Source organism: Oncorhynchus mykiss, chromosome 6 (genome assembly GCF_057628025.1).
Source record: "Oncorhynchus mykiss isolate SJ-2025 chromosome 6, ASM5762802v1, whole genome shotgun sequence".
In the NCBI taxonomy this organism is placed as follows: domain Eukaryota; kingdom Metazoa; phylum Chordata; class Actinopteri; order Salmoniformes; family Salmonidae; genus Oncorhynchus; species Oncorhynchus mykiss.
In genome coordinates this window covers 69,950,001-69,957,500 of record NC_143027.1, presented here as the reverse complement: position 1 = coordinate 69,957,500, position 7,500 = coordinate 69,950,001, and the positions used below count along the sequence as shown (strand labels likewise).

The 7,500-nt window shown below is 45.7% G+C and overlaps 1 protein-coding gene across 4 annotated transcripts in view; it reads left to right on the top strand.

The window, feature by feature from the left end:
* gse1b (Gse1 coiled-coil protein b) overlaps window positions 1-7,500 on the top strand; it is a 473,097-nt gene that overhangs the window by 371,580 nt on the left and 94,017 nt on the right. The window contains exon 1 of one of the 4 annotated variants that reach the window (XM_090238739.1): window positions 3,300-3,682. The exons of 2 other annotated variants lie outside the window; for them this stretch is intronic. The gene's annotated coding sequence lies outside the window, so the exon portion shown is untranslated. Of the gene's footprint in view, window positions 1-3,299; window positions 3,683-7,500 lie in introns of those variants that run through there. One more of the 4 variants, XM_090238743.1, reaches the window with a different exon arrangement.

The window sequence follows — 7,500 nt, the reverse complement described above, 5'->3', positions numbered from 1 at the left end:
CACACACACACAACTGCAATGTACACTGTGTGACACAAGGGCAAGGGGAAGGAGAGAGAGAGAGAGGTACACAGAGAAAGAGAGAGGGAACAGTGGGGCAATCAACTACAGGATTCAATACATGGAAAACATATTATGACCATTCCTCTGTTATATAGAGAGAACTACAGTAGGTGTTACTGGTATTAACATCTTCATCCTCATCTCTCAGTGTGCCAGGTTTGAGGCGAAGGGTGGAGATTGGAGCAAGGCTCTCATACCTCCCTCCCTCCCCCTCTCAGTCTCTCTCTTATTTCTTCATTAGCGTGCTGCTAGCTGCGGCCCACGCCGTGGAGCAAGGCCTTGTCTCCTGTGGCTGATAGATTGTAATGAATTTAACAGCAGTCAGATCCTTCAAAAGCCTCTCGTAAGCTTAAGCCCCTTTATTAAATTAAGCTAACGACGCCTAAGGCCAGGACCACTGACGAGAGGGATGGAGGGAGGGATGGAGATGGTGGAAGAGATGGGAGGAGAGGGAACTGGAGGGAAGAGATGGAGGGAGAGGAGACAGGTGGGAGGAGAGGGCTAGAGAGGGAGGGAGGGCTAAAAGACAGGGTAGAGAAAGGTGAGGGAAAGGGAGGGAGGACGGGTGAGGAGGGGAAGGGAATACCCGGTGGGCTCCCATACTTGTAGTGCACCTGCGGCTGCCTGGTTGAGAGGGAATAGTAATGAGGCCCTAGCAAAGCCTCACTGTGGGGATAACTCAATGCAAATGTGTGTTTTGAAAAGTATCTGCACTAGAAACCATCCAGTAAAACATGAATGTTTAACCACACTGCTGAATGCAGGCCTTTCAAAGCTGTGTTTAGCCTCTCCCAGCTTCTATGTAAATGACTTAGTGTGCTTGAAGCCAAGCCTTTGACATGTTGATGGTTGTAGTGTGGTGAGATGACAGGGGTGTGTTTTATTTTTTTCTGTTTTTATGTGCATGCATGTGTGTGCCTTTGTGTGCCCGTGCCTGCGTGTGCGTGAGAGTGCATGCTTGCGTACGTGAGCGCGTGTCTGTTTATCTGTGTGTGTGCGTATGCATGTGTGTGCGTATGCGCGTATGCATGTCTGTGTTTGCGCGAGAGTGCATGCTTGCGTACGTGAGCGCATGTCTGTGTGTGTGTGTTTGTGTGTGTGTGTAGAGCTGTCCTGGGGGCAGTATGCGTGTAGACAGCAGGCAGATGAGAAGTTGGTTCCCAGAACTGCATCATTAGTCAGGATCGTGTAGCCTCCTCTACCTGCTCTATTTCTCTCTCTCTCTCCCTCGCTCTCTCTCCCCCTATCTCTCTCTCTCCCCCCCTCTCTCTCTCTCTCCCTCTTCCCCCCCCCTCTCTATCTCTCGCTCCCTCCCCCCCCCCTCTCTCTCTCTCTCTCTCTCTCTCACGGGTCACACAGAGGTGATAGCTAAGCTTTCAGATAGATGAGCTCCCAGACACACATACTTTCTCTCTACTCTCCACACTCCAACACTCACTCCAGGTTGTAGTCAGGGCGTCTTGGACGTTCACTTCCAATCTCTCATCACCCCATCCCTCCTCCTCTCATCCCTCTATCCCCCCTCTAACTAAACTCGAATCCCCGGAGGTCAGGCTGCCTGAGGAGAGATTGTGTGTGTGTTTGTGGGGGGGGGATATGGTCAGGCAAAAAATAAGAATTGCAGAGCAGTTGAAGTCCCATCAGAGCATCGGATAAGAGGCTCACTGTAGAGGTTATCTACAGTTTACCATCCTGATAGGAACTAAACCTCTCCTCCTCACCATCCCCCCTCTTCCTTTCTCCGTTCCTCTCTCTCTCTCCCTCCCCATTTCTCTCAATTCAATTCAAACGGTCTGTATGTTAACATTGACTTAGCAAGTGAAATAAAAAGTTTCAAAAGGTTTGAAATGTTAAATTATTAACTATGTACAAAAACAAACACAAAGAGTGTATTGGTCCGGACCTGTACAGGCCATTGGTCTATACACTTAACTAAATAAAATATTAACTAGCCTATACATGAAGATAAAATAGCTCACAGACCAATTCAACTACTCACACCTTACACAACTAGCTCGCTCCACGAGGGCATGCTCACCAAGCTGGTGTGTTCTGTGTGAGTGTGTGCTGAGTGTGTGCTGTGTGCTGTTAGAGTGTGTTCTGTGTGTCTCGCTCTCTCGCTCTCTCTTTCGCTCTTTCTCTTTCTCTCTCTCTTTCTCTCAATTCACTGAAATTCAAAGGTCTTTGTTGGCATGGGAAACATATGTTTACATTGCCAAAGTATGTGAAATAAACAATCAAAAATGAACAGTAAACATTACACTCACAGACGTTTTAAAGGAATAGAGACATTTCAAACATGATATTATGTCTATATACAGTGTTGTAACGATGTACAAATAGTTAAAGTACAAAAGGGATAATAAATAAACATAAATATGGGTTGTATTTACAATGGTGTTTCTTCTTCACTGGTTGCCCTTTTCTCTCTCTCCCGCTCTCATCTCCACTCCCAGTCCTTCCTTCAGTAATCTATTTGAATATGAATGATATCTAGCTCAGTGCCCACTAGTCAACTACTCGTTATTGTTTTGTTTACAACACAGTTATTGGTAGTTTTTTTGTTCTATTTTTATTTGTTTTCTATTTATTTTTCGTTTTAAAAACAGCTTTTGAAGCTACGAAGAGGATATACTCAATGTGCAGGGACAAAATGTGTGAGCGAAGCCCTGACTTGGCAGGCAACAATTGGAAGTCTATGAGTTTTTACAATCAGAGTCCCATTATTCTCCAACACTGGCTTATTGAATGATCTACAATCAAGCCATTGATAAGTACACGGATGGGAGAGGGAGACAGTTCACGGTTAGTTCAGTGATAGGCTGCCCGGTATGTGGGAGCTGTGCTCTTGGTAGGTGTCTGCCCCCTTGTGGACATTCAGTGAAATTGTCATTTTCATAGCTCTTTACAGATTTGATGTCAATTCGATCGTCTATGCATTCAATAGCTAATGTACACGTAAATAAACTTATGTTATATTTTTTGGCTTACCTAAATCGGCTATTTCATGATAATTTTAGAAATGAAACTATATTTGAATTGTGTTATGTTTAAAAGTAGACTAGTGTTATCAAACGATTTAATGGGATTTAAAATGATAAAGGCATGCATTCGGCCTATAAATTATAAATAGGCCTGCCTACCTACTTGCGCATTGATCTCATTCAACCCTGTGACACTAAGCAGCCTCGTCTGCCCCTCCTGCCTTATAACATGTGTAGTGACACAACAAAGCCGCTACAGTACATGAACTCCATTCCTGTCATGTGTGGAATGTGAAGCATCGGCCCTCTATTCTTTTCCATGGCCGGGGGACAATGTGGGGTCAGCGCTCCGACGGCGTGACATGGGAGCAGGTGCTTGTCCCCATGTCTGTTTGTCTGTCTGTCCCCCACTAGAGAAGAAGCCCCACCTCCCTCATTTCTCCCTCCCTCCCCTCCGGGCTCTGCTCTGCTCAGCAGCCGGCTGGCTCCCTCCGTGTGCCTCGCAAGCGACGGAGCTTCCTGCGTGACAACAAAAGTAGCCTACTCTCGACAGCGCGGAGCCCGGCGATGGATATGCGCTTTTACCACTAGTGGGGATTATAATAAAAATATTGGATTACTACTCTCCTTTTGCGGTGAGTTTTTGTCGGTATTCGTTTGGTAAGCATCGTTTTTAGAGTAAATGAGTGAACAGTGGAGAGGTTTGTTGAGGAAGTTATGACTATCTCGAGGAAACGATTGTCGTGAATTGAAGCTCGATGCTGGCTTGCAGTTCTTGCGTTGTGTGTTATCGCATCAACGGCTTTGTTTTATGATGCTGTTTTGTGATATTGTCCTGTGTGTCGGTGCGTAAAGCTTTTGCCTTTATGACAAATGAAAACCGAAACTTGATTTGAACAATGTTGCCTATTTTAGTACTGATAAGGAGGCCTAGGTTATTGTTGAGTGACATCTAGGCTACGTTTAACAGTGTCCAAATTCGATACTTTGTCCCCGGGGGTTGTCGCCTTGAGTGTAGAGTTGATAAGCTAAGCTTTGCGACAGCTCTCTTAGTGTGGTTGTCATGTCTTCATCGGCGAATATGAATTCTGAAAGAGGCACGGGTAAAGACACCGAAACCTTGGTAGAAATGTAGAAGTCTACGTTGTGTCGTGTTGTTGTATTGCCTTCCATAGCTAAGTTATGTAGGCTATTGGAAAGAATAGCTTCTTCCATTAAACAAGTTGTCTAAGGCACACATTCTAATTGAAATTGCAATGTTTAGCTATATGTAGGCCTATTTATCTGAATTTGTCATTTATATTATAAATAAGGGAATAAATGGAAACGTGTGTATTACTATTTTGCAGTTTATTACTGGGCTAGTTGCTTTGAAACGTCATGGGTTGTATGCTTGTTAGCTAAAAATGCCCCCCAAAACTTTTGACGTCAATTTGACAAAAGCTGTATCCCATCTAGACATGATTATGTTATCCCCATTGTCCCCGCCGGTCGTATAAAATGGCGATGGTGTGACTCTGGTAAACGTTTGTTGGTCGTAGACGTAGGGTGTCACAAGAGGACTTATGTTGAAGATGACTGTCCGTGACCCAGCTTGTGTGTACACAGACGCCAGGTGGAGTGGGTCAATAACTTCCCACGCTCCGGGTGCGCCAACTAGCGATCCCCTTGTTACCGGGAGGCGCGCGCAGCATCTGCTTCTAAAGTAGACACACACACACACACAGACAATACACGCAAAAGGCGTCGGGCCAGCGTGCAGACTCGCACCGTGCTGTGTACTGAGGTTATCAGTAGCCAGAAGAAGCGGGTTATTTGTTTACCCGCGGCTGATAAGGCTCAATGACCTCAGAATAATCCGCCATGTTGCCGCTCTCCTCTGTCACTGCAGGCTGCTGATTGGAGCTTGACGTATGGAAATTATAACGCAAAGTGTTACATTGTATTTATTGGACTATGTCAAGTACAAGGTGGAGCTGCCTGCAGATGTATTGCTCAGTGTTTGAAAACCAAAACTCTTCAAAACCAAAACAACCAAACCAAAATCTCTTTCTACCTAAAACACAACCTCTATTGTTGCAACATTCTTCCTCTACCTCCTCCTGTACTGTCATTGTACTTTATGACTGTTCTGACACTGACAGTGTCCTATACCTAGTATGGCCTCAGTCCTCCCGGTGACAGTTTGTCAGTGGTAAAAGCCATATGTCCCTGTTTAGACAGTGATTAGAGCCTACAAGGTGCTGTGTGTGTGTGTCTGTGTGTTTACACAGTGTGCCTAGAGCTAAGGTGACCCAGTTTGCATTTCCTTATCTCCGATAGCGTTCAATGACAGAGACTAAAGTTTGCATGGGTTTACATATGTGTCTATTGGAGAGATGCAGGGAGGTGGCTTGGCTGGCCTTGTATTTGACTATTTAAACTACAGTATGACCCAGGGTTTTTCTACAATGCACAGCAGTGGAACACACAGGGAAGTGAGCGAAGTATGTGTATGTTCGCTGAGCTCTCTGTGCTTGTTGGGGTTGTGTGGCCTGTCTTTGCAATGGAAGAGAAACCACTAGAGGATGTTTGGGAAAAGGCTCTGTCTGTCTGTCCGTCCGTCCGTCCGTCTGTCCGTCCGTCTGTCTGTCTGTCTCAATTCAATTCAAGGGGCTTTATTGGCATGGGAAACACGTGTTAACTTTGCCAAAGCAAGTGAGGTAGATAATATACAAAAGTGAAATAAACAATAAAAATTAACAGTAAACATTACACATACAGGCGTTGCAAATCAATAAAGACATTACAAATGTCATATTACGTATATATACAGTGTTGCAACGATGTACAAATGGTTAAGGGTACACAAGGGAAAATCTCTCTCTCAACTCTCTCTCTGTCTCTCATGGAGCTGTTAGTCTGGAGGATTGTGTGGTGATGGGGTAATGTGGGATCTGGTTGACAGGCTTTCACTCCAGGCACCGGGGAGGGGTGTGTGTGTGTGTGTAGGCCTGTCTTTAACTATGCCTGTTTCCCCCATTCCACACAGAGGAGTAAAACAGGGACGGATAAACAGGAAACAGGAAGAGTAGAGGCATCTTTACAAACATGTCATAAACCACCTGTTTGACGAGGAGTCAGAGGGAGGAAGACAGACGCACCCTAGGGGTCCGTTACCCCCTTACACCTACTGCCGTTCGCTCACCTCTCCCCCAGCTAATCTAACACAGTGATGAATGGCGTGTCAGGTTGAAAGTAAAGAGTCAGGTAGAGGAACATAGTGGTTTGACACCCCTGCTGTAGTCCCTGAGGTGTGTGTGACATCCGTCAGTTGTGTGTGTCTGCTCACGGTGTGTGTGATTGAACAGGCCCAACCTGATCTGTGAGGTAGTTACTCTGCGACTGTTTAGTGACACACATTGTCACACACACACCGTGTCCCCTGTGTCACACTCTGCTCAGGGGTTTAATGTTACTTCAGCTTCCACTGCGGGGCGATGTCCCGTGTGTGTAGGTTCAATCCTGCTTTCCAGGATGGATAAGGAGCAGCCTTCATTTGCCAACCTAGTGACACATACACACTTTCTCATACATACACACACCATCAATCCTCTTTTGCCCACAGACACACACACAAAGCAGACCTCTCTGTAAAACCCTTGGTGGAATGGCGAGTGTGTTGTTGGCACATATGTAAACGGTTCAGCTTGTGCAAACAGAGGGATACAATGACCCCCCCCCCCCCCCCCCCCCCCCCCCACACACACACACACACACACACACACACACACAATTCTCCCAGCAGGCACCAGATGTTATCACCAGTCACCTGATCTGTCCCAGCATGCCCCAGGAACAGGACACCTGACCTCTGGCTGATCCTCACTAACAGAAACGTGTGTGTGTGTGTGTGTGTGTACATTCGTGCTTGTGCCTGCGCACGTTTTGTTTTGTGTTATTGTTTGTCATTTGTTTGTATTGCAATTTAATTCCGTGATTTAGTATTATTTGTGGTTTATATTGTAGTGCACACTGCTTTGGCAACATTGGACTAGTCATGCCAATGAAACTAAATTGAATTGAATTAATGTGAGGTAATAAAATGTCTCAGTCTTCTAGTCTCCTGGAGCACTAGACTGAGGGGTGTTCCTTTCCCTGATCTGAGACTGAGCAGAGAGCTTGTCTTTCACTAGAGAAGAGCACACAGGAACAATGTGAAAGGAAGAGTCATTTCTCAGGTCTAACATTAGCTAACCCAGTAGCGAAGCAATAACTGAAGAGCACAGAGTCGTGTGTTTAGCTGTGTGTGTGTTGTTAGCTAGTGTAGCTAAAGTCCCCAGGTCCCCAGGCCAGTGATAAGCACTGGCCAAACAAACTCTGCACAGGCACACGGCACACGGAAGACACACACACACACACACACACACACTGGCTAAGCCAAACTCAAACATGTAGCCAAACACACACTGTG